Genomic DNA, 26,959 nt, shown 5'->3' with positions numbered 1-26,959 from the left:
AAGCAGAAGCAGTTTTGTGAGTGCATCGTTGGGCCGTTACCACAGTGAGGGAATAACCGTGTCAAGCTAAGTACCCCATTGGGAACCTCTTCTTGATTTTATCCAATGTCAGAGAAAGGCAAAAATTGTCTCAGCTGTGGAAAACAGATCCCACACCGAGACTTTCATACCCTCTGTATCACCTGCTACGGCCCAGACCACGAAGTCCCCGGATGTCGGTTCTATGCTCTGTTTAGCACTAGGACTATTAGGAGAAGAGCAGAAATTGTAGCTAGACATTTCAGCAACTCTTTCACACTGCAAAATGGCATCAGTCAGTCAGGTGGCTGTTGATTTGTCTAGAAAAAAGAAAGATAAAGAAAAGAATAGGCCTCAGAAAGTTAGGGCCTCGGATGAGTCTGGTCCGAAATCAGCTAGCCTTCCTCCCACTACACTTGCTGAACTCAGTGAGGTGCCTTTGCAGCCCCTGATGCCAGCTGAGGAACTGTCGCAGGCCTCTACCGAGACCCGTTTTAAGTCCAGTACACCACCGGGACTATCTTCTCCTGCCGGTACATTGGCCTTCAGTCATGCAGTCGGGTCCAGAGCCACTTCGCAGGTACTGGCTTCCATAGAGATAGTACCAACGACCGACGCCAGACAGAGACTGATGACCGTGCCACTGGTTAGACTAACTTTGTACAAGGCCTCTGAATCCACCAGGCCCAAGACTACACCTAAAAAGACCCCCTCCCAGGGACCCAGCCACTGACTTCCTTCCTTCCAGCCCACTACACAGTCACAGCAGCTTCTCAGAATGGCAGAAGATTTGATCACTCTGATCAGAGGAAGCTAGCCCACCCAAACCACACCAGCTAAAAGGAAGAGTTACACTTCTCCTGAAGTTCTTTCTGACCAGGAGTCAGAAGAGTCTGACAGTGAAGACCAGCCTTTTGCAGTCGAAGAGTCTGACACCGAAGACCAGCCTTTTGCAGCATTTGAGGACTCAGATGCTGACAACCCCATTCCTGCTACCTCCCCACCTGAGGACCTGTCTTTCGGGAAAACTTTAAATTCTCTCAGGGAACATTTTCACTGGGAAGCACAGGAGTACCCTCAGTCAAAGAAGAGACTGTGAGAATTCCTTGATCTACCACAGCATAAACCTCTGGCCATCCCCCCAATCCTGAATGTGGTTGAGGATGTCTTTTCATGATCTGCACTCAACCCAAACTCACTTCCCCCTGCCCACAGGAAGCCAGATATATGTTATAGGGTGCAAGACAAACAAGTATCTTTTTAAAAACCCTACAGCTGATCCAGAGGTCATTACTCAGGGTCCTAAGGGGGCTATGGCTAGCTGTTCTAAAAACCCCATTCCAACTGATAGAGAGAACAGAGCCTTAGAAAGACTAGGCTAGAAGGCCTACACTTTAGCTATCTTAGCCATTAAAGCTCTGAATTGTCCATTTCATATGCTGAAATACCATCAAAATATCCTGGAATTATTAAAACAGAAAATGTCCACCCTACCAGACAGCAGTGCAACTAGGAAACTAGCGGATCTTATACTTTCTAGCTCCCAGGTAGCCAAGCATTCCCTGCATTGTGGGTTTGATGTCTTGGAGGCTTCCAGCAGGGCTGCAGTTACTGACTCTGTGTTCAGAAGGTATGCCTGGTTAAGGGAGTAACCTTTGCCTGACCAGGTAAAGTCCAAGTTGTTAGACGCCCTTCTGGATAAGGACCAGCTGTTTGGACCCAAAGCTGAGGAGGTTATTAAGAAAATGGAAGACAAGGCCAAGTCTATGCAGACTGTGAAGAATTTTGTTCAGTAGGAACTTCCCCACAAAACTTTGGTCCTTTCCTACCCAAACAAAACTTGTCCGGAGGAAGGGGCACAGAGACAGGCCTTCTAGGCACCAGCCACAAAGCCAAAAGAGATCCAGACAGTGAACCTCCAGTACACCTAGGCAAAGGAGTTCTAAACCCACTCCCTTCTCCAAGGATTCACAGTGGCTGTCCCCCTTCCCCTCTGCCCCACATCCCCCCAGACAGACTTGAAGGAAGACTTTCCCTCTTCCTACAGAATTGGCAAACCATCACCTCAGATCTATGGGTCCTAAAAAATATTACCAGAGGATACAAATTCTCTTTCAAAGAAAACCCCAGATATTCAGGCTTCCCGGATGTACCAGCAAATAAGAGGGCAGAAGCAATCTGCCAGATCCAAACGCTTTATGCCCAAGGCACCATGGAACCTGTACCAGAGGAACAGGCCAAAAAAGTTTTTTTTTCCAGACTGTTCCTGGTACCCAGAAAGGATGGCACCTGGCACCCTATTCTTTTCCTATCCACTCTGAATCTGTCCCTCCAGGTCCCAAAAATTCAAAATGCTGACCCTACACAAGATCTTACCAATGCTGATACCACATGCTTAGCTAGTGACCCTAGATCTGAAGGATGCTTACCTCCATATCCCAATAAGGAAGTCCTGCAGGAGTTTCCTGAGCTTCAGAGCAGGTTCACAACACTTTCAATTCTCTGCTCTGCCCTTTGGGTTATCTACTGCTCCCAGAGTCTTTACCAAGTGCCTGGCTCCTGTCATTACCTTTTGCAGACAGAAGGCATGCAGATTTACCCCTACCTGGACGGCTGCCTCATCCAGGCAGACACAAAGCGAAACTCCTGCAGGACCTCACCTTTCTTCAAACTCTCCTAACCTCCCTGGAATTCACTATCAACCAAGAAAAGTTTTAATTCCACCCAAAGGTTAACTTTCTTGGGAGCTCTACTGGACACCAGCACAAACAGCCTCCCTCCTTCTGTAGAAGCAGAGCATCCTCCACTCTTACTTTATACAGCTGACCTGCAGGACCCACCTCACAGCAAGGAAATTCTTACAAGCACTGGGATATATGGCCTCCTACATCCTGATGGTGCCCCTAGCCAGACTGCACATGAGGAAACTACAGTGGTACCTCAGAAACCTCTGATGCCAGCACTCACAGTTACTGGAACACCAGCTGCCCCTGATTCCTTGTTTAAAGAAGGAGCTTCTATGGTGGGCAGAGGCATGTATCCTGAACTAAGGGTCTACCCTTAATCACTCTCCCACAGGCCAGACCATCACCACAGACATTTCAGATACAGCCTGGGGGGGGGGTGCACCAAGGAAGTATGTGCACTCAGGGCATTTGGGAACAGGAGGTTCAGGGCCTCCATCTCAACCTATAAGAGATGCTGGCTGTGCACAGGGCAATCCTAGCTTTCAAAGAACACCTGAGACCAGGAGTGCTCTTGATCAGGACAGACAACACAACAGTAATGTGGTACATCAGCAAGCAGGGGAACACTCACACTTACCCCCTGTGTCACTTAGCTATGCAAATCTGGCAGTCAGCCTCAAATCTGGGACTGCATCTGATAGCTCAGTATATCCCAGGGAAACAGAACATCCTGGCAGACCAGTTAAGCAGAAGCCTCCTGATCCCCATGAGTGGCAGCTGCACAGGGGGACCTTTCTCAACATCAGCCAAAACTTGGGGATCCCAGGCATAGTCCTCTTCACAACCTCAGAAAACTGACAGCTAACCAAGTTCTGCTCCAGAGAGTTCCCTCCAGAAGCATGGAGGGTGGACGCCCTATCCTTCCACTGGGACAACCAGTTTGTGTATGCATTTCCTCCCTTGCCCCTGATTCTCAGGGTTCTTCTCAAGATCAGGGAGGAAGGACCAAAGTCTATTCTTATTGTCTCAGACTGGCCAAAGAAACTCTAATGAACCTGCCTATCACAGCAAACCTTCTAACTCAGGAGAGAGGGGACGGTACTCCATCCAAACCACCCCACACTCAAGCTGTCTGCATGGCTGATACCCCAGAAGCAGATGGCACCACAGCCTTCAGCAGGCAGGTTCTGAATATCATTAAGGAAGCCAGAAGGCCTAGCACCAGAAAATCCTACTCCTCCAAATAGAAAAGATTTACTGTCTGGTGCCAGAGCAAGGGGGTCAACAGCACCCATGCCCCTCTGCCATTGGTTTTGGATAACCTGATAGAGCTCCTGGAAAAGGGATTGTCTTATTCCTCCATCAAGACACATGCCTCCACTATCTCTGCCTTTGTCCAGGTGGATCAACCCATATTTTCTCAGCACCTGTTAAAACAGTTCTTTAGGGATGTAGCACACATCAGAACACCTAGAAGGCCACCTGCTCCTGCATCTGAGCTTAACTTTGTCCTGGAAATATTGACTTTACATCCCTTTTAGCCAGCTCCTTCAGCTGACTGAAAGTACCTTTCTTGGAATACTGCCTTCTTGCTGGCCATCACCTCAGCCAGGAGAGTTTCTGAACTGCAGGCTCTTATGGCCACTGAGCCCTTCATTATTTTCCATTTTGACAGGGTGTCTCTTAGAACCAACCCCTCCTTTATGCCTAAAGTGGTCTCTGATGTTACCCTCAACCAGGCCATCCATCTCCCTACCTTCTTTCCCAAACCACAAAATAAAGGGGAATGAATTTTGCATACACTGGATCTGAACAGTAAGTTGAGATATTACCTGGATAGAGTCAAATCAGTCAGGAAATATGACCAGCTACTGGTTTCTTTCTCCTCTGGGGCAGAGGGGAAACCCATTTTCAAACATACCATTTCTAAATGGATCTCTCATTGCATCCATTTTTGCTACTCCTTTCATGGAAAGAGTCCTCCCAAATCCATCAGATCTCATTCCACTAGGGCAGCCTCTACTTCTACTGCCTTCCTGAGAGGGGTCCCAGCCAAGGATATTTTGGAAGCAGTTACCTGGACACCCAACCACACATTTACCAGTCACTACCAGCTGGCTACCTTCTCCAAGACCAGGGCAGCCTTTGCATCTGCAGTCCTGCAGGGCATGCTGGCATCTCATTAATATAGTGCTTGCTTTACACCATTCTCGTCCTTCCTCCACCCTTTTTTTTCAGCTTTGGGAATCTTCTCACAAGTGATGACTGCAACAGTGAAACACGAAGAACATGCTACACTTGTGTATACTTACCATAAATGTAGATGTTCAAGTATTTTCACTGTTGCAGTCCTGTTTTCCTCCCACCTTCCCCCTTTTTTATTTTATTTTAATTCTCTTTCTTTGGGGCTCATACCTTTGGGGGCAAGAAAAACTGATGTAATGGTATCGGCTGCCTCATTTTATAGCCCTGATGACCTGATGTTAGCCTCAGTCACAAGACAGCCGACGTAGGAGGGAAACCCTTTACTCTGGTATTTGGGCTGGCTGAGGGCTACCAAGCAGGGATAACCCACAAGTGATGACTGCAACAGTGAATACACTCTAACATCTACATTTATGCTAAGTGTACACAACTGTACTTTCTTCACTGCCTAGATCTTTATTGACTGTTTAGATTTTCTTTAAATAGAACCAATTACTTCAGAAAATCAGGCCATGTCCTTTTTAAAGGCCAAATTAGGTAAACAAGTGTACAAATGTAATGGTTTATCCTTGCCTTCCAAACCAAAAGCTCATTTTACAAACTCAGGGGATATCCACCTCAACAGCTTTTCTCAGTCACACTTCTTTGGATATTTGCTCAGCTGCTACTTGGTTGAACACTTGTACTTTTGTCTCTTTAAAAGCTTGACATTGTCTAGGCCAATGGCTTCCTTTGGCGCCACCATTCTTTGGAATGTTTTTGTAATAGCACCATATTAGTATGGCTGGGTAATATTTCCTACAGATAGAAGAGGATGAAAAAGACGGTAGATAAAGTTATGTATTTACCATAACAGTGGATCTTTGTGGTCTTCCATTCATCTCAACCATTCCACCCTCTGTCCCCTTCCAAATTTTTACAAACTTGATTGTCTCTTAGTGAACCTTGTGGGCCTGCCTATAGTCTTGATTGTTGGACCTTGGCCTGATGATTTTTTTAGATAACATATCACATAAAGACTAGGTATTGTGGAGGAGCAAACTCAATATGAGAAGACTTAGGAAGATGGAGCATTATAAGAGGTGTCTGGGAGCTTTGAAGCCGAGAGTCTGAAGTGCCAGCTTTGGATCCATTCAGATCTGGTAACCCAATAGCTGAGATGGAAGAACACAACACAGATCTACTGTTACAGAGTAAGTACATAACATTAATTTTAGCCTTGTTAATGGTAGTTCTGAAAGTGAAATGGCTGAAAAAGGATGGAAGATGTTCATCGTGTTTCACTGTTGCAGTCATGACTGTAGGGTTCTCCCCTGCCGGCAGGCAGCCCTCGGTCGGCCAGAATCCCAAAGTCCGGGTCCGGCGTCGGCTGTTCAACCATGCTACCTGACGTCAGGGTGCCAGGAGTACAAAGCTGACAGCCGACGCCATCTTCTCCAGTCTTTCTTGCCGTGCGGTGATAGCAGTTCGCAAGTGCCGGTCAGCTGACTCCTGATGATTTTTTCTGATATACTTCAGTCCGAAGATTTTCTTCTCCACTCAAAGCTAAGTACCCCGTTGGGGAAACTTTTTTCTTGCTCCACTCCGATGTCAGAAAAAGTTAATAATTGTATTTCATGTGGGAAGCAAATACCTCATAAGGATTTTCATTCTTACTGTATTCCTTGCTTAGGCCCTGACCACAACGTAGCTAGTTGTCGGTTTTGTGCTAGATTCGATCAATGTACAATTAAGCGAAGGTACGATTTTGCTTTTCATTACATCGGTAGGCGCTTTAACTACAAAATGTCGTCGGATACAGTTCTGGCTACTGGAGTTCACAAACGTCGCAAGGATAATGACAGGCCTCCGAGGTCCAAATCTGATGATAGCGCACAAGCGGAGCCAGCTTCAGGTTCGGCCGTCGTCAGTGAGGCGCTTTTGCAGCCCCTGTCGTCGGCCATTTCAGAACCGACGGCTGAAATGGACTCTCATGAGGAGCCAACCAGGCCTTTAAATATTTCTGTTGCAGGACCTTCGGACAATGCTCCTTCGGATGGGTCCGGAGCCGCTGTGCAGGTACCGGCTTCCGAAGGGGTTTTCAGGCCTACTCAGCTTCTAATAAAGGCAAAGCCAAAGACAAAGGCAAAGACTCCTTCTAAATCAAAGACTACAACACAGGCCTCTTCTGAACCGGCTCCCAAGTCACAGAAACAGTTACTCAAGATGGCGGAGGATTTACTTACTATGATTAGGGGTTCACATTCCCCTCCAGATAAAAGGCCAAGGCAGGATGTTTATTATGATTCCTCTGATCAGGCTTCTGTTTCCTCGGTTTCTTCTTCTGATCAGGAATATTCTTTCCCTCCTTATGAGGATTCTGATGCTGAAGAATCCATTCCTTCAGCTTCTCCCCCTGAGGATTTCTCTTTTGGGGAAACTTTGCATGAAATGAGGGAACATTTCCACTGGGAAGGACAGGAGTATTCGGAATCTAAGAAAAGACTGAGGGATTTTCTTCTTCTTCCCCTACATAGACCCCTGGCTATTCCTCCTGTTTTGGATATTGTGGATGATGCCTTTTCGGAGGCTAACTTAACCCCTGACTCTTTTCCTCCTGCTCCTGTTAAGCCTGATAGATATTACAGGATTCCTGATTCCCATCAGTTTTTATACAAGAACCCTTCTGCTGACCCTGAAACCATTTCTCAGGGTCCTAAGGCAGTTAAGGCCGCTTCTGCCAAAAATCCCATTCCTACTGAAAAGGATTCTCGATCCTTAGAAAGATGGGGCAAAAAGGTGTACACTTCTGCTACTTTGTCCATTAGGGCTTTAAACTGTCAGTTTCATATGCTAAAATACCAGCAATTTCTCTTGTCTGTTTTAAAACAAAAGCTTACTTCCATTTCTGCCTGTGCAGATGATAAGGAATTACATGACTTATTGCATGCCACTGAACAAGTTGGGAAGCATGGTTTACACTGTGGATTTGATGCCTTGGAGGCTTCTTGTAGGGCTGGGCCTCTGGCACAGTCATTAGAAGGCATGCATGGCTAAAGGAACAAAATTTGCCTGAACAAGTAAAGGCTAAATTATTGGATGCTCCTGTTCAGCATAATGTTTTGTTTGGATCAAAAGCTGAAGAGGTGATTAAAAAGATGGAAGATAAGGCGAAATCCATGCAAACAGTTAAAGATTTCTTACAAGTACAGCCACCTAGATTTAGCAGGAATTGGCCTTCAAAAAATTGGTCCTTTCCCACTTCAGACAGGCCTCAAAGGGGTAGATATAGATGCTCCAGAGGAAGGCCTCAAACACAAGCTTCTTATAGACCAAGACAGTGGACTGCTTCCACCCCTAGGGGAGGAGAGGACAGGTCACAAACTCAAAGGAAACAAACTCAATGATTCCCTCTGTTGGGCTACAGGAACTTCTTGCCTGGAAGCCCCTCTCGGAGGAAAACTCTCTCTTTTTTATCAAAATTGGACTCAAATAACACAAGACAAGTGGGTTTTGGATGTGGTTTTAAGAGGTTACAAATTCCATTTTCATACCTTGCCAAGGCCAAGCGGATGGCCAGACCTTCCAAAACATCAATGGACGGAGGCCTTAAACCAGGTGGAAGCTTTTTTGGCTATGAATGCCATAGAACTGGTTCCACCTTCAGAGATGGGAAAAGGTTTCTACTCAAGGCTCTTTCTAGTCCCAAGGAAGCAAAACTCATGGAGACCCATTCTGGATCTGTCGGTCTTGAACACCTTTCTAGAGATTCCAAAATTCAAGATGCTTACTCTACAGCAGCTACTTCCAATGCTGTCCAAAGATGCATGGATGGTAACTTTGGATTTAAAGGAGGCATATTTACACATTCCCATCAGGCAGGATCGCAGAAAATACCTCCGGTTCAGGGCCGGATCGAGGCACTTTCAATTCTCTGCGCTGCCCTTTGGATTATCTACTGCACCCAGGGTCTTCACCAAATGCCTGGCTCCAGTAGTAGCTTACTGCAGACTCAAGGGAATTCAAATTTACCCTTATCTGGATGATTGTCTAATTCACGCAGACAGCAAGGATGTCTTACTCCAGCATCTAGAATTTGTACAGAACCTCCTCAAGTTCCTGGGATTCTCTGTAAACATAAAAAAGTCAAATTTGACACCATCACAACAGATAACTTTTCTGGGTGCACTTCTAAACACCACAACCCAGATGGCATTTCTGACACCCGAAAAACAATTACAGCTGGCCTCAACTTTCAGAACCTTGGCAACTTTAACTCAACTATCTGCAAGGAAATTCCTGCAGGCTTTGGGTTACATGGCCTCCTGCATCCTTCTCGTACCATATGCAAGACTACACATGAGGAAAATACAGTGGTACCTAAAAAGTGTATGGTCTCAACATTGCCACAGTTTAGACATACTGATCTCCGTCCTTCCTTGCCTTCAAAAGGAATTTCTTTGGTGGTCCAGGGCATGTGCTCTAAACAAAGGGAAACCTTTCTGTCTGCCTCCTGCCACTCAGATTCTAACCACGGATGCCTCGGATTATGCTTGGGGAGCCCATTTTCAGGGAAATTGTCTGCAGGGCCTTTGGACAAAGGATCAGAAGCACCTGCATATCAACTTAAAGGAAATGTTAGCAGTTCAGAAAGCTCTGTTGGCCTTCAGGAATCTTTTACAACCAGGACAACTACTAATACGGACAGACAACACCACAGTTATGTGGTACATAAACAAGCAAGGGGGATCTCATTCCTACCCCCTTTGCAGACTAGCCATGGATCTATGGAACACAGCTCTAGCTTGCAATCTGGATCTTCAAGCTCAGTTTCTACCAGGGAAACAAAACTTCCTGGCAGACAGTCTGAGCAGAAACCTTTTGGATCCACACGAGTGGATGCTGGACACCAAAATTTATTTTCAGGATGATAACAGCAGTCTGGGGATGTCCTCACATAGACCTCTTTGCATCCCATCTCAATCATCAACTACAGAATTTTTGCACCAGGACTTTCCACAGAGAAGCTTGGAAAGTGGGTGCCCTGTCATTCAGTTGGAGGAACCTCTCGGGATATGCCTTTCCACCTCTTCCTCTTCTTCCACTGGTTTTATTGAAGATAAAACAGGACAAGCCCAAGATGATAATCTTGCTGGTTCCAAATTGGCCTCAGCAGTTTTGGTATCCAACTCTAAAAAACCTATGCCTGGAGCCCCCTTGGGTTTTACCTCAGTCTCCGAACCTTCTGTCCCAACATCAGGGTCAGGTTCTACACTCTCATGTCAGAACTCTCAGCCTGGCGGCCTGGTTAATCCAGGGCCTTTGATTTCTTCTTTCCTACCCAAGCAGGTTATGGATGTCATTTTAGAAGCCAGACGTCCTAGCACTAGAAAATCTTATGCAGGAAAATGGAAAATATTTTGTTCCTGGATGCAGGCTCAGGATTCTGATCCTCTTCTTCCTAACATTACTTTAATTTTACTTTACTTGACAGATCTCTTACATAAGAGTCTCTCTTTCTCTTCCATTAAGATACATGCCTGTGCTATTTCTGCTCATTATAATACAGACCCTCCCATCTTTTCCCACCAGCTCATGAGACAGTTTCTCAGAGGAGCTAAGAACTTAAGACCTAGATCTCCTCCCATTCCTGCTTGGGATCTCAACTATGTTTTGGAAGAACTAACCTTGCCTTCTTTTGAGCCTGCTGCCTCTTCTGACATCAAGTTTTTATCTTGGAAGACAGCTATCCTGTTAGCCCTAACCTCTGCCAGGAGAGTTTCAGAGTTACAAGCTCTTATGGCTGTGGAACCTTATATTATTTTTCATCAAGACAGGGTATCTTTGAGGACTAATCCTACCTTCATGCCTAAGGTGGTTTCCAAAGTGGCTTTAAATCAAACTATCCACTTGCCAACCTTTTTCCCCACTCCTCAAAATAAAGGGGAAAGGATCTTACATTCCTTGGATGTACACAGACAACTACGTTTTTACCTGGACAGAACCAAGGACATCAGAAAATCAGAACAATTGTTTGTTTCTTATGCTTCAAGTTCCCAAGGTAAAGCCATTTCAAAACAGACCATTTCTAAATGGATTGCTCATGGAATCGGATTTTGTTACTCACACCATGGAAAGCAAATCCCAGGGAGTATACGGACTCATTCCACCAGAGCTGCTGCCACTTCTGCGGCCTTCCTCAGGGGAGTTCCTACCAAAGACATTTTGGAAGCTGCAACTTGGAGTTCAGTGCATACTTTTTCTAAGCACTACAATCTACCTCTCTACTCTAAGTCTAGGGCAGGCTTTGCCTCTGCAGTCTTGCAGGGCCTTTTAGCCGCCCCTTCTTCTTTATGACCACCTCCCTTTCTTTCAGCTTTGGGATTCTACCCTACAGTCATGACTGCAACAGTGAAACACGATGAACATAGTACAGTTGCGTACACCTACCATAAATGTAGATGTTCGAGTGTCTTCACTGTTGCAGTCTGGGTTTCCCTCCCTCCTGTCCCCTCTTATTTTTACTTTTGTGTATTTCCTTTTTTCACCATTCTTCTGAGGTGTATTTGCAAAGGTTATGGGACCTTTTTCATTTTGGGACTCCTGACATCTGGGGCAAGAAAAACTGGAGAAGATGGCGTCGGCTGTCAGCTTTGTACTCCTGGCACTCTGACGTCAGGAAGCGTGGTTGAACAGCCGACGCCGGACCCAGACTTTGGGATTCTGGCTGACCGAGGGCTGCCTGCCGGCAGGGGAGAACCCTACAGTCATGACTGCAACAGTGAAGACACTCGAACATCTACATTTATGGTAGGTGTACACAACTGTACTTTTCTTGTCAATCTTAAATCAGTTGGAAGAATCTAAAGTGTAAACCTTTTGTTATGTTACTGATGCTTGTGAGAACACAAAAGGGAATGAAGAAGTAACTCCAAGTAAAAATGTTTTGTTCTTATTAATATTTATATAAAAATTTAAGCCATAAATTGCATTCTACATTGTAAAGCAGTTCTTTCTGTATAGTGCGCAGTCAGATGTATTTTCAATGTGTGATGGGGAGCTTTGTCAGTGATTGCTGTATATGCTAATGATATTAAAGTAAGAAAGTAATTTTTAAATTGTAATGTATCTGGCCTTTGTACTATAAAACAATAGGAAAGGCTGGAAATAAGCAAGTTAAAGTTAATATAATGTGATCCTCGGCTACTGGGTGGGAGAGATAAAAGTGTGCTGATCACATTATATGTAGAATTAAATTATCATTTCCCATTTTATACAGGGTGTATGTCTTGACTAATGTCCTTAGCTTAAGATATAGGAAGGATTTTTTTTAAACACATACTCTTGAAAAAGAAAAGAGCTACTGGTGAAAAGCATAAACAATGGTAATTCTTTAATTTGCAACGTTATTAGCTGTGCAAGCAAATAATCAGAAAGGTCTAGCCATTGTGTTTTGAGTGAAATTTACAAGGTATATGTAACTCTTAAAAGGAAACTGGCAAGCAGTTAAATGAAAATAAATGATGCTTGGGGAGTGAATAATTATGCAAGTAGCCTTTCCAGCTACCCTAGTCCTTTAATGCATTAATTACAACAGTGCACAATTTATTTCTTTCAGAGTAGCCAGTGCACTTTTTCTGAAGGCCAAAGTAGCCTTACTGAAAGCATGCAAGTTGCTTTGCATATTTGGGAGAGAACTGGAGATAAGATAAGCACAGATAGCAGTTTGTGTAAGTAGGAACACAGGCTCTAATATACAATTTAGTATGATTAACCCTAATTTTAGGTTATGCAATATCTATGGGTGCAAACATTGATTTGGGACAACTGGCAATACATGGAGGGTTACGCTTCCTTTCTGGGAAGTGTTTATAGTTTATTGCCTTTGCTATAAGTTAAAAGGGGTAATAATGTGTTTAGTTTTTGTGTGTATGTGAAGTATTTTTACTGAAATGAAAAGTCTAGGAGATAAGTGTTCAAACAAAGATCAGCCTGCCAGACATTACTGCATGCATGTTCATAGGTAGGTACTAGGCTATCTGTCCAAGGGCATTTATAAGCCTAGCTAGAGTGTGTCAGCTTACGCCACCCCATTGATTAATTAACTGAGCCTCTGTCAAGAAGAGCCAATGAAGTGATCCCAGGGGTGTATTTTCTGTTACCCATCCACTCGTCAAGGTTTCTCTTTGAAAAGTGTTAGTGAGGGCTCTGCCTAATGTAGTAAGGAATTTTGTTCCAAAGCATGGGGAGTCCATGTGACAGGAATCTATCCCTCCAGCATGTTCTATTCATTGTTGTGACGAGGTTTAGCTCACTAGAACGAGTGGCTCGCAGTGACTTGGATTTCTTTAGGTGGAGAATGTCCATCAATTCTGAGTTGGACATGGCTTTGTAAGTCTGGCAGAGATCACTTCTGAGTAAGCGATATGCCACTGAGTACAGCCAGAGTTTTTCCAGTAGGGCTGCATAGGACATATGTTTGAGGCCAGTAATCCTCTTGGTGAGGTACTTTTGTGGTCTTTCCAGCTGTTTGGAAGTGCCTTGTGAGGTACATCCCAAATGGGGCACTGTACTCTATGATGGGTCTGATGAGTGACGAGTAGAGGGGCACTATAACCTCTTTATTTATAGCTGCAAACCCTTAAGTAATTAGATGGGCTACATAGAAGGATTTCCTAACTACTTTGGCAATATGATTGTCAAAGGAGAGATTACTATCTACCTGGGTCCCCAGATCTCTTATTACCTCTTCTGTATTAAGGGGGCTGCCACCTATGTGGTAATTCATGGGTGTTTTGTTTTTCCCAAACGGAATGACTATGCATTTTTTTGGCATTTAGCTTGAGACCATGACTTTAACACCAGGTGTCCATCTCAGTAAGGCCCTTTTGGAGAATGTCCGTGTCAGCCAGAGAGTCAATTATGGCTCCCAGTTTGCAGTCATCGGTGAACTTGGTTAGCCATAGTCCTCCTGTGTTTGCCTGTACTTCTGAGAAGTATTTGCCGAACAGTAGGGGTCCCAGGACCGAGTCTTGTGGGACACCATTTGTGACTGGTTTAGAGTCGGACCTGGAGCCTGCAATTCTTACCATGTGAGTTCTGTCTGTAAGCCAGTTGACAACCCATCTCGTGACGTAGGGGTTTATGTTCAGGCTGGTGAGTTTTTCTATAATTCCCGAGTGGGGAATGGTGTCAAAAGCCTTGACGAGGTCAAGGTAGGCTGTGCGAACCACCTTCCCCTCATCTATGGCCTTAGTGACTGTCTCGAAGAAGTCAACCAGGTTTAGTAGGCATGATCTGCCATTAACAAAGCCGAACTGGGTCGGGTCAAGTGTTTGGAGGTTCCCATTGTCTTTGTTAATGAGTTCCATGATGATGCCCTCCATAGCCTTGCAGACCAGGCTAGTCAGGCTTATGGGGCGATAGTTACCAGGGTCAGTTGTGGCCCCTCCTTTGTGGAGCGGAATAACTATTGCTGTGAGCCATTCTATGGGCATGTAGCCTGTGGAGAGGCTGAGGTTGAACACTGTGTTTAGGTGGGGGGTTAGTTTGTTCTGTAGTTTGTGCAAGATGCAGACACCATCTGGCCCCATTGATGCTGTGATTTTGGCTTTTGAAATGGTTATTTTCAACTGTGCGTCTGTGATTTTCATAACATTACACTTTTCCGGTATAGTTGTGGGCCCTTTTGGGGGTGAGGGGGGGGGGGTGAAGTTTGTACTGAATCTATCTGCCAGGATGTTGGCAATATCAGTAGATTCAGTATATTTTGTGCTATTTTGTACTAGCTCAGAGCATATCTGCAAGTTGCCACTTAGATTCTTGACATAGCTAAAGAAGGCTTTATGGTTACCTTTTGAATCCTTGGCTATTTTTCTTTCGAAGTTAGCCTTGGATGATTTTATGAGGGACCTTAGTTTCTTACTGATACTGATCAGGGATGTCTTTCCTTCTTGGGATTTGCTTTTTTTCTGAACTAGTTTCCTCCTTCTATTGTATAGCCTGTTTATGGCAGGGGTCCACCAGACTGGTTTCCTTCTCTTAAGGGAGTGAGTCTTTGTTTTGCTAGGGATGGCATGATCCATTCATCCTTGTAGGTGCTCATAGAGTGCATTTGTAAAGATTCCTGCATCTTGGACACTGTTATCCTTTAGCCTGGGTACTGTGAAACTTACCACCTCTGTCTTAAGTAAGGTGAAGTTTGCTATAGAAAAGTTTTTCACTGTGGTTTCCTTGGTTGGGGGTGGTGGTGTGGTGTGGACATCCAGAGTGATTAGTTTATGGTCTGAGCTAACCAGTGACGGGTTGACCTCCGGTGCGGAACACCTGTCGCCCATGTTGGTGATGACCAGGTCCAATATGTTTTCAGTTTTCCAGTGTCACCAGAAAGGCAGAGTTGTGGTCCTGGGTCATGGAGGGTGATCTGTAGCAGGCCACAATTTGCATTGCAGATTTGCCCGATGTTAGTTGCACATGGATGATCTCAGAGGTATCATGCTGCGCCACTAACCTGGAGGTGGAGGTATCCTTAATGAATATGGATACACCGCCTCCTTTTGTGTTTCGGTCCATGTTCTGTGGCTGAAATGTGTGGTATGAGTTGTAGCCTGGTAGTGCTGGGGTCCTCTGTGGAGCCTTGAACCAGGTTTCAGTTACTGCACAGATGTCGACCTTTTCCATACTGAGGAGTGCTTCGAGCGCGTGCATTTTGAGATTTAAACTCCTAGCGTTGAGTAGCATAACCCTCATTTTTATTTGTGCTGTTTACTGAGGTGGGTTTGACTTTTGAGCCTTGCCTAAAAAAAGTCACTATGGGGTCAGCAAGAGCCTTGGCCAGTATTCAAAAGCCTAGGGGTGACAGGTGCAAGCCGTCTCTTGTGAAGCAACGAGGCTTGTCGAGCATGTTGTCCCAGTCTAAACACTGCTCACACGAAAAAACTTTGTAAAAAAGAAGAAACGAGCCGGCTTCAGTGACACAAACCACAATTTATTGCTGTTTACTGTGAGCAATTTCATAAGAGTAGATACTCCCAACTTCTTCAAACTCAACTGCAGGAGCCCTAGGTCTCTGAATCACTGATGGTCCTGCTGGAGTACAATGCTCCTGTGTAGAGATATAGTGCTTGAAATAAATGTGTTTGAATTAAGTAAATGTGTTTGAAAGGATGTGGATGAGAGTTATTGTACTGTTGAATTCAAACACATTTATTTAATTCAAACATTTATTTCAAGCACTATATCTTTACAGAGTAGTATTGTACTCCAGCAGGACCATCTGGGATTCAGAGACCTAGGTTTCCTACAGTTGAGTTTGTCTGAAGAAGTTGGAGTACCTACTCTTACAAAAGCGCTCACAGTAAACAGCAATAAATTGTGGTTTGTGTCCCAGAAGCCGTTATGTCGTCCCAGGCTGACAGACACTGGATGTAAACTGAAAATTTAAACATTCAAAGGAAATGCAATGTATCATATCTGGAAGTAATGTTTATCAGAATGGCTGTTTTGTCAGTATTAATGTAGGATATAAATGATGGAATATAAATGACCTTGCGGCACAGATATAGACAAAAAAGCAGTGATTATCGAATTATATTAAAAATGTAGCATGTAAATAGCAATGTTACAAGAGATAGACTTGGTTACAAAAGAAACATGCAAATCTAATAAAGTAAGGATTTCAAGAAGGACATTCAGCAGAATAGAGTATCAGGGACAACAGAATAGGGAATAATAGAGTTTTGGTAGTAAGATGTCGGCATGGGAAGAGGATTATGCTGGCATGTATTTGTATTCAACCTAAAACTACTGTTCTGGAGCTCAGGATAATTTTGAGAGAAAATAAGCCTTCAGAGAATATTTGTGTGAGAACTGGAAACTGATTTACAATAGTAAAATGAATCAGTGGACCTAGAAGGAAAGTATAGCAAAAAGGTAAATTTCTAAAAAAGAAGTACATGAAACATTTGGTATGGAAGATGCGATATACAGTAGCTGGGCTAGATTGGACAAAAGTTATATTTCATAGGAACATGTTTATTTAATTGCTTTGAGACCCATCCATTAACAATATCTTATCATGCACTAATAAAAACTTAGGTTAAGATACATAGTAATGATGTCAAAAGGGGACACTAGCACTTTATTTCTTATATGCTCTACTTTGAGAATTAAGTAAAAAGATGGGGATTACTGCAGCAGGAAAAGCTAGTGAGTGCGGTAAATGAAAATGGAGTTTAGAAAATGGTTGAATTAAAAGAGAGAAAAAGAGGTGAGAAAGAAGTAATAAGAATTATTTAAGGTAGTTGGCAAAGGTTAAGGTATTGCTGAAAATGGTGAATCTCACAGAACAAGTAGAGGAGCAACTACAACATAAGGGAGTATTTGGATATATGCATGATTTTAGAATGGCTACAAAATCTTTTCATTCAGTGACTTAGGCAACAAAAAGTATTAAATGTTATAGTCAAATTTGATGAGTTTATGACAAGAAAAATAGACAGATATCCTACAAAGAAGTATTGATGATTTTTATGAATATATATATATATATATATATATATATATATATATATATATATATATATACATATATATATATAGATATAAAGCAGATGAATTGGGGAAAGGGACAAATTGAAGTTTTTTTTTTGGAAAACAAGATAAAGTGTAGAGGAAAAATGATGCTCAAATTAAATTGCTAACACAGGAAGAGTTAGATAAATGATGTATACTCAAGCAACAGGGAAGTCTCCAGGAGCAGGTGGAAATAAGGATGTTAGGGAAGAGAGATAAAAATCTTGAAGGCTTTGTTTAGCAGTATTTGAAAGGGTGTAGGGATTACTAGTATCTTGGAAGAAAGATGTGGTGGCTGTATTAACTAAAAAGGGAAAAGACCCTTCGGGTCTGGCTTCATATAGGCCCATTTCAGTTTTAAACCGTGAGTATAAAGTGGGTATGTCTGTACTAGGTACAGGAATAGCGAAGATGTTACCCAAGTTAGAAAACAGAACTATACTTGGTAGGTCTTAATGCAGAGGACGTATTCAATACCATCAGCTGAGATTTCAGCTGAGATGTTGTGTCCCCTGACAGAATAATAGCGTTAATAAGTACGATACATGAAGGGTTTAAGGCAGGAATTACAGTGGGACAGTTCCTCTATAAGAATCTGTGTTGGGCAGAGGAACTGGGCAAGAATGTCCCTTTTTCTCCACTGTTATTTGCTTTATGTTTAGATTTGTTAACAAAGAAAATAAAGGATCCACAAATTCCTGGATACGATTGGCATAGTACTCGAAAAAAGTTTGGCTTTCTTCATAGATGAAATTATTTTGTATTTGATAGATCCAGAAAAGGACATTTTGGTGGTGTGGAACATTGTCAGACAGTTTCAGGTAATTTTAGAATATACAATAATGAAGATAAAAAAGTCTATATCAGTAAACTATATAACCATGCATGAACTGATCTTTTTGGGACATAAGATGAAGTATTTAGGTGAATGGAGTAAAAATTATTCTGTATTGCAGCTAATGATCTGTGGGGAAAAACTGTATTGAAGATACTACAACAGCTGAGTGGAAGCTCTTGATTATAAATATGCATAGTAACTTACAAGCATTGAAAATATTTTAGTCCTCAATCTTGTATACATATGAGCCGGTAGATTTTTATCAACTTGAGTTGTGGATGATTAATAAGGAGCTGAAGTTTCATAAGCTGTAGTTCCTAATGTTTTGGCCAAGTGACATTTAATAGATCAACTCTAAAAAATTAAGATCATAGACCTTTTCGCTCATCCACATGTCTTAAATGTGCTTTAAATTTGTAAGGCTGTATTCCATATCTTCGGAATTTCCTGAGTAAAATATCAGTTCAAATCAGTTCAGATCTTTCCTTATCTTATAGGTTCATAGGTAGGTACTAGGTTATTGGTCGTAGGGCCTATATAAGCCTAGCCAAAAAGGTACCCTGGCTTTCGCCACCCAAGAAAATTATTTTCCTGTGCCCCTGTCGAGCAGATCCCCAGAGGTGATCCCTAGGGTGAATTTCCTATTTCCCATCCAGTCATCAAGATTTTTCTTGAAGAGTGCTAATGAGGAGCGTTGTTTGATATAGATAGATAGTTGACAGCCTTCTCATGCAGGCTTCATCCCCCAAGGTCCTGATTCAGCATCTCCAGTTTACTGTTTGTTACAAAGCCTGAATTTACCATAAACTTTCAGAAATCAATCCTGGCTCCTTCTCAAGGATCATATTTTTCTCAATTACAGGATCACGGGAATAGATGGCATCCCTGACTCCACCCAAGGACCTTTCTCTGATCACCTTTTTTCAATCTCGTTTTCCTCTGGCTTTAGTCACAGCCTGGTATTTTCTCAGGGTTGTAGGATTCATGGCCTCCACCATTCTGTGTGGCTTCATTACTGTCATCCACTGGATTTCTTTGTTCCTTTCCTCAAACTTGAACTTTAGTGGTGTATTCATCAGCTTTATCTCAATTCTGGACTTCCTTTTTAATGTTCAGTTCCATCTCATGAACTTTTTTCGGATGTCTTAGACGGGGTGGGGAGCATCTTTTGGTTCCCTCAAGGTCCAGTGTCTTTGGCTTTCCCTATCAGAGGTCAGAATACATCACCATAAATAAGATAATAGCTCTCATTTCAGTTCTTCAAGCTTTTTATTCCATCTTTCTTCCAGTGGCTGTCAAAGTCTACACAGATAAAACCACAGTGATGTGGTATATCAACAAACAAGGGGGACACATACCTAACTTTTTTGCAGACTTGCTGGTAAGGTCTGGTATCTAGCTATCCAGTATCGAGTGACTCTTCAGGCTGTCTACATTCCTTCACAGCAAAATATAGTGGCATACTCTTTGAGCATGTCTAGTACACAGGCTCACAAATGGATGCTTCGCAAAGATGTGTTTCTGGACATCATTGTGTATTGGTGGGGTACTCCACAGATAGATCTTTTTGTTTCCCTCTGAACAGATAACTTCTGTTTTCTGTGCCAGAGTCCCAGGCTCTCTGGCTTAGACGTTGGATGCACTATCTTTTCCTTGGAAGGGGATGTTTCTCTATGGCTTCAATCCCCTTCCTGTGATTTTGAGGGTCTTGCTCAAGATCAAGCAAAGGCTCCCTCAAAATCTTGCTGGTGACTCCCTTTTGGCCCAGACAGTATTGGTTTCCCCCTTCCTCTTCTCTTAGCCAAGGGCAATCACCACAAGTTACCTCACAGGGTGGACCTTCTTACACAAGACAAGGGATCTCTCATCCATCCTCACTTATCCATTCTTCAGCTGATGCTGTTTTAGGCACCTCTTTTATGAGGATGTGCTTAAGGTTCTGCAGGAGGCCAGGAAACCCACTACCAAGAAATCATATTTGAAAGAGATTTTCTGTCTGGTGCCTTTCTTGTAACCAGGATACCTTTTCAGCAGGGTATCCCTTTGGTTCTGTCTTATTTGTGTGAATTGCTACCTGCTGGGTTGGCATATACTTCAGTTAAAGCTCACATTTCAGCTATTTCTACTTGTCTGGCTTTGATCCTCTTCTTGCATCTAGATTTCAGATCAATTTCTTAAAGGCATCCTTCATATCAGACCTCCCAGGAAGCCTATTCCACCTTCCTGGGACCTCAGTTTTGTGCTTGAAAAATTGATTCAGGCTTCTTTTGAGGCTGCAGCTTCAGCCTCCATGCAACGTTATATGTGGAAGACTATTTGTCTTTAGGCCCTTACTTCAGTTGAGTGTATCTGAACTCCAGGCTCTTATGGCTGTTCCTCCCTTATTAGTTTTTCTTAGAGACAGGTTGTGTCTTTGTACTAATCCCTGTTTTATGCCCAAGGTGGTCAAAGAGTTGTCTCTTGATTAGTCTATTAGTTTACCCTCCTTTTTTCCTTCTCTGCAGTGTGCTAGTCAGATGGTCCTTCAGCTCAGATATTAGTTGGATAAGACTAACACCTTTCACAAATCTGAGCAACTTTTGGCTTCTTTTCATCACAGGTCTTTGGATTTGGCAGTTTCTAAACAAACCATTCCTTCTTTGATCTCTAAGGCCATTTCTTTCTGTTACACCTTTCAAGGTAAATGCCTTTCTGCCTCTGTAAAGGGTTATTCTACCAGAGCTGTTGCTTCCTCTAGTGCCATTTGCAAAGGACTAGACACACCAGTTCCATCCTTGAGACTGCTACTTGGACTTTTGCCCATACCTTAACTAAACATTACAAGTTGAATGTTGTTTCCAGAGCAAGAGCTGGCTTTGCCAGAACTATTCTGTATGGCTTTCTAGAGGGCTGTTCTGTCCCTTCCTCCTCCCAAGTTTTCTCTTGAGCTTTTGTACTCTTTCTTATGTAACGAATACTGCAACAGTGACATGGTAGAATATAGCACAATTCTGTAAAATCTTACTATAACAGTAGACGTCTTTCTCTTCACTGTTGCAGTATTCACTCTCTTCTCCCTCCCCCTTCTGCTCTGCCCTATTATTCTTGCCTTCCTGACTAAGGATCCTTTCTTTTTCTCTTTCTGGATGCACATGTTCCTCCTTGTCCGTAGGAATATTCTGCTCTTCCTGGGACTTTTCATTTCTGAGGTATGTACATCCATACATCGCCTTTATGCCCTGCACTTTCTGTGGGGAGTGTAAGTGTGATGTATGTTGTCTATAAATTCCAAAGGCTTTGGTATACTAGCCAGATGTTGGACTATCTTTGGCATGAGATCCTTTATGTAATGAATACTGCAACAATGAAAAGAAGGACATCTACTGTTATGGGAAGATTTTACACTACTGTACTATTTTCAAAAACCTTAGTTAAAGGGCATAGACTGGATATTGACATGTCATCTGTACATTTTTTGGTAATGGCACTTTCGTTAGTGGAGCGAAGAAAATGTCATAGTTGTGTGTAAGTGGCCTGGCAACTGAAGTTGCAGTCATTTTAAATAGAGATGAATGTGACTTGTTGAATTTTTGTCCATTAATTTTTTATTTAGCTAGATAAAGTGAGGCTGTACTAATTATTACTTAATAATTAAGTTATTCCTTAGTTGTCTAAGCAAAATGTTGGTCAATTATCAGACAGGAAGGTATAGCTGCTCTTCAGCATTAATGTCTTGCTGGGTAGGGAGCGCTTTGCCTAAATTTTGAATTTTACTGAGAAGCGAAATTCTGTTGTCTTTTACAAATGTGTTATTTTTGAAACCTACTCAGTTGCCATCTGCATAGTTGATGTCTGTAATTTGTCCTGTTATTTGCTTTAGTGCTTTCAAAAAATATTTAAGGAAGGAAGAAAGAGACTCCTGTTTTTATCTCAGTTATTTTGCCTTAGCAGAGTTGGTGGCTATTGTTGCTTGCTAATACATTCATGAAATGTTTGGGTTATCAGATCATTTGTGGGGTCCTGATTCTGTTTTATCTAAGATGTGTCAATTTTCTTTCATTATTTTTTAAATAGTGTTTTTCCATGGACATATGTTGGCCCCAGTCTTGTGAGAGTTAAAGGGAAATGTGATTCCTGGATTTCTGCCAATGTGCTTATGAAATAACTTCAAGCCAATATTAGGGCCATTTTCATTATAGTCAATTTGTGGATTGAAGGATGCTGTTAAGAGAGTCTTTTTATAGACACAGATGCTATTTTACTAATAGTATTTTTTTCTGGGCTTCTTGTGGGTATTAGAAGACTAATAGAGGGTGTTTACCTGAAGACATTTTTCTCTGTATTGGTTAGATTAAATCAAGCACGGAATCATTTCCAGTATGCCAATTTTAACTGGTTGGTTTTTCCCAAAATTTGTACCAAGTCTAGTTGTAATGTGCTCCTCTTGAGTTATGACGATTTATTGCCCAAGTCATTTATATTGAAGACAGCTTAGATAGTAGCATTATTTGAAATTTTATTTGGAAAAATAAAAATATCCTCTTAACTTCTGCTGCATAGTGGTGACTGTGGGAGAACATAGAGGCAGCATGTAACTAGATGTCAATTCTTAGTGTTGTAGTACTAACCCATTTAAGAATTTTGTCATCCTTAAACTTTCATATCTTTATGCTCACATTATTAACAGAGATGTCACTTTTAATAAGTAGTGAGGCACCACCTTCTATTCTAGGTGGCTGTAAATTCATTATACATGACAATGTATGTATATCTGACAGGCAGTAATCATCTTTTAGCCATGTTTCTGTTAAGAAAACTATCCGAGGATGTTGTGAGAGTAGCCATGCTACTTTTTTAATTTCTCCAAGTCTTTTGGGTTTCTAATACCATGACGGGAATGGACCCCATTCCTAAGCCAAAGTACGATTAAAGTTCATAAAATTAGTATTGTTTCAATCTTTGATATCAACCAGAAGTGTTCTTTACAGCACCCGCAATGTGCCCAGTAATGACTCCTTCTGCAATTTGTATGGGATTATATTGTTAACATATTCAAATACGATTGCAGATTCTTCTTTACAAGACACATTGCTCCTACTACTATTGGAACTGTTTGGGTATCTTTTTTCCACATTGCTCTTGTCTCTGCCTGCAAATCCTGATATTTTATGACTTTGTGTCTCTCTGTACGCAAGACACTGTAGTCACTGGCTGTGGCAATTTCAATGATCAATACTACTTTTGTCTTCTTTTCATGGACCACTATATCCGTTTTTTTAGCATCTGTCTTTTGAACTGTTGGTAATGGGTGATCCCACGTGATGTAGACTTCATCATTTTCTATGATGCTTTGTAGCTCATGTTTCCAGTGTTTTTCATCTACTTCAATACCATAATGTTTGAGCAATCACCAGTGCAAAGTCTTGCCACATTATTATGCCTTTCAGTATACAGTCCTTCTGCTATTAGTATGTCACAACCAGCAATGAGGTGTGCAACTGTTTCCAGTTCTGTTTTACAAAACCTACATTTGTCTGTCTCTCCCACATGTTCAATGGACTTTGTAAACCAAAGTGTACGTAGCCCACTATCTTGGGCCGCCAATATTATAGCAATAATCCACGCCTGGGTGTGGGTAATGCTGGATTTACCCATCGTTGGCGTGGTTTGGTCCCGAGGGCGAAGCCCGAGGGACCAAACAAAGCCAACCGTGGGTAAATACAGCATTACCCACACCCAGGCGTGGGTTATTGCTATTATACCATGACATTATTTAAGAAAAGAAACTATTACTTTTCTTAAATAATGGCATAGTATAATGCCTATTTACTGCCCTTCCGCAGATGTCTGGCATCCGTGGCAGTTCTGATGTACTGCCCGCCTGCGCAGTACATCAGAGCTGTGGGCAAAAGCAATGGAGAAAGCAAGATCTCCGTTGCTTTTTTTTTTTACTGTTTTCGCTATGTTAAATGGGTTTAACATAGCGAGACAGTTTTAAAATAAGCAACAGAGATGTCCGTTGCTTATTTTAAAACTGTCTCGCTATGTTAAACCCATTTAACATAGCGAAACAGTAAAAAGCAACGGAGATCTTGCTTTCTCCGTTGCTTTTTTTTTAAAACCTGTCTCGCTATGTTAAATGGGTTTAGCATAGCGAGACAGCTTTAAAATAAGCAACGGAGATCTCTGTTGCTTATTTTAAAGCTGTCTCGCTATGTTAAACCCATTTAACATAGTGAGACAGTGTTTTAAAAGTACAGTTATACTAATGGAAAAAAGTCCGGGCGACCGGACCTTTTTCCATTAGTATAACTCGATTTACAATGTGCATGCTGGCCAATCAGCGTGCACATTTTGGGGGGGTCATGGTATAATAACCTTTCATCTCTTGGTTTGAATTCACCTCTCTTTAACCATTCCTGCATTTGATCCTGATCAACATGAAGTTCTTCCAGAAGTTTTCTATACTTACAACTATAGTTATACATTTTCCACATTTATTGCCTTCTTATCTGGTCTTTCACCTTATATTCTTTCTTTTGTTTTTTGGCACATTCAGTTGCTGCCTGATTTTTATCTACTTTTGGTTTGATTTCCATTCCTGATTGACACCGATATGCTTCTGCTAGACTAAGCAGTGAAATCATCTTAGATTTATTCTTCTCATGTTTCAAAACTCTCACTACGTTTGGGTCTTGTGAGGTCAGCAGATACATGTGCAGTCCCACGATTGCAAATCTATACATGTAATCAATTTCAAGGAGGCCCATCCCTCCTTCGGAACAGGCAATATATAATTATCGTGTGCACTGATTTTTATAAATCATTTAGTGAGCATGAAACATCCTTCTTGTTTTCCTGTCTAATCTATCCAAATGTTTTGGTGTCAGTCAATCACTCCAAAACTGTAAGTTAGGACAGGAAGAGCAAATTGGTTTATAGCTTGAATTTTGTTCCTACATGTCAAAGCTGTTTTCAGGATTAATTTAAGTCTTCTAAAGTATTCCTTACTAAGTTTTATTCACAATTATTCAGGTTTTATTGTCAATCCTTCATAAATTCTCAAATATTTATACACTCCCTCTTGCTCAAGTTCTTTTATATCACATCCTTGTCCCAAACTGATGTTTTCCTTGTGCTGCAGTTTTCCTGCTTTAAAGGTATCTTTTGCACATTTATCAAGACCAGATTACATTCTTATATCATCTGAAAAAAAGTTTTGACAACTTGCATTTGTGCTTTCAGTTCCACATCTGATGAGCTTTACAGTTTTACATCATCAACAAAGAGAAGATGAGAAGTCTTTATACTTTGTTGTTTTCTAGGAGCCAAATTATAGCTGTTAACTAGACAGCTTAATGGGTTCAGGGCAAGACAGAATAGCAACGTTGACAGAGTCTCCCTGGAATATCCCCCTTTGAATTTTTATCCCTGGGATAATTTGTCCTTTATCATGGCTTAATTGCAAAGTGGTCTGCCACTGTTTCATGGTCACTGTAATGTAATTGATCAGTGTAGGGTGTATCTTTACACATTTTTAAGCACTCTTTTATACATGAATGTGGGATACTATCAAATGCTTTTTTGTAGTCAATCCATGCCATTCCTCCCCTTTTTACAATTCTCCACTATGACTTTAACAACAAATGATCCTTTGTTCCATATTACTTTCTTTTATTGCCCTTTTGCTATATTGCCATAATTGAGTTTTCTTCTAAATGACTATAAACTATGTCAGCATCAATTACAGTGTATAGTTTATACGTCATCAGAAGGCAAGTTATTGGTCTATAATTTTTAGGGTGGTTTGCAGATTAGCTGTTAAGTAGGAGCATTGTTTTTCCTTGTGTTAGCTAGGTTGGTGCCTGTTCAGGGTGTGCATATAAATAGTTCTTATGCATGGCTAAATCTTTGTGCAAAGATGTTAATACTTTTAACCAGAAGTTGGTCTTATTGTTGATAATGCAAATGTTAAGACTTGCTATTCTAATGTCTTTAACTCTGATTGGAATTTTGTGAGAATGCTATGAATTGAAGAGTGGGGACCAGGATTCATATGAATGTCAGCTGATTTCACTATTTTTTTAAGCATATGGTATAGTTTGCTAATTATTCTTTTTAGATAATTGTATGATTCTTTGCTTTTGCTGAAGTCTCTTGTGCTATCAATTACATTTTAGTAGTGTATGTTAGTGAAGGGGCAGGATATTTATAAATGTTGGAGGTACAGTTCTGAGATTGGTGGTGAAGTTGCATTTTGATATGCCTTTATGTTTCGAAATTGGGGGATGTCAGCAATGTATAGGCAGAGGCAGCACAGGATGAGTATAATTAGCATTCAGTGAAATTATTTTGAGAACTGTCGTTTTTATGTGTGTAACTGAAGATGTGGAGTATAATAAGTTAGGAAAGGTGAGAAGAGGAGTGTATTAAGAGAAAGTGTGAATGTTAAGGTGAAAGTATGAAAATAAGTTTGGAATTTAAGATTATTGTATGAGCAGAAGCACTATAAGCCAGCCAACACTTGAGTTTGAAAAAAAAAGGTGAGTGGGGTTAGCCACCGGCCATCTTGTCTTATGGTGAAATGTAGAATGAGAAGGAGGACTAAAGTTCAAGAAGAAGTTATAGGTTGGTTTCGAAAGAAAAAAACAGAGTTGTGTAAACATAGTTGCCACCTAGC

Source organism: Protopterus annectens, chromosome 5.part0, assembly GCF_019279795.1.
Source record: "Protopterus annectens isolate FY-2018-M chromosome 5.part0, PAN1.0, whole genome shotgun sequence".
NCBI lineage: Eukaryota > Metazoa > Chordata > Ceratodontiformes > Protopteridae > Protopterus > Protopterus annectens.
The sequence above is the reverse complement of the archived record's forward strand: the minus strand, read 5'-3'. Positions refer to the sequence as shown.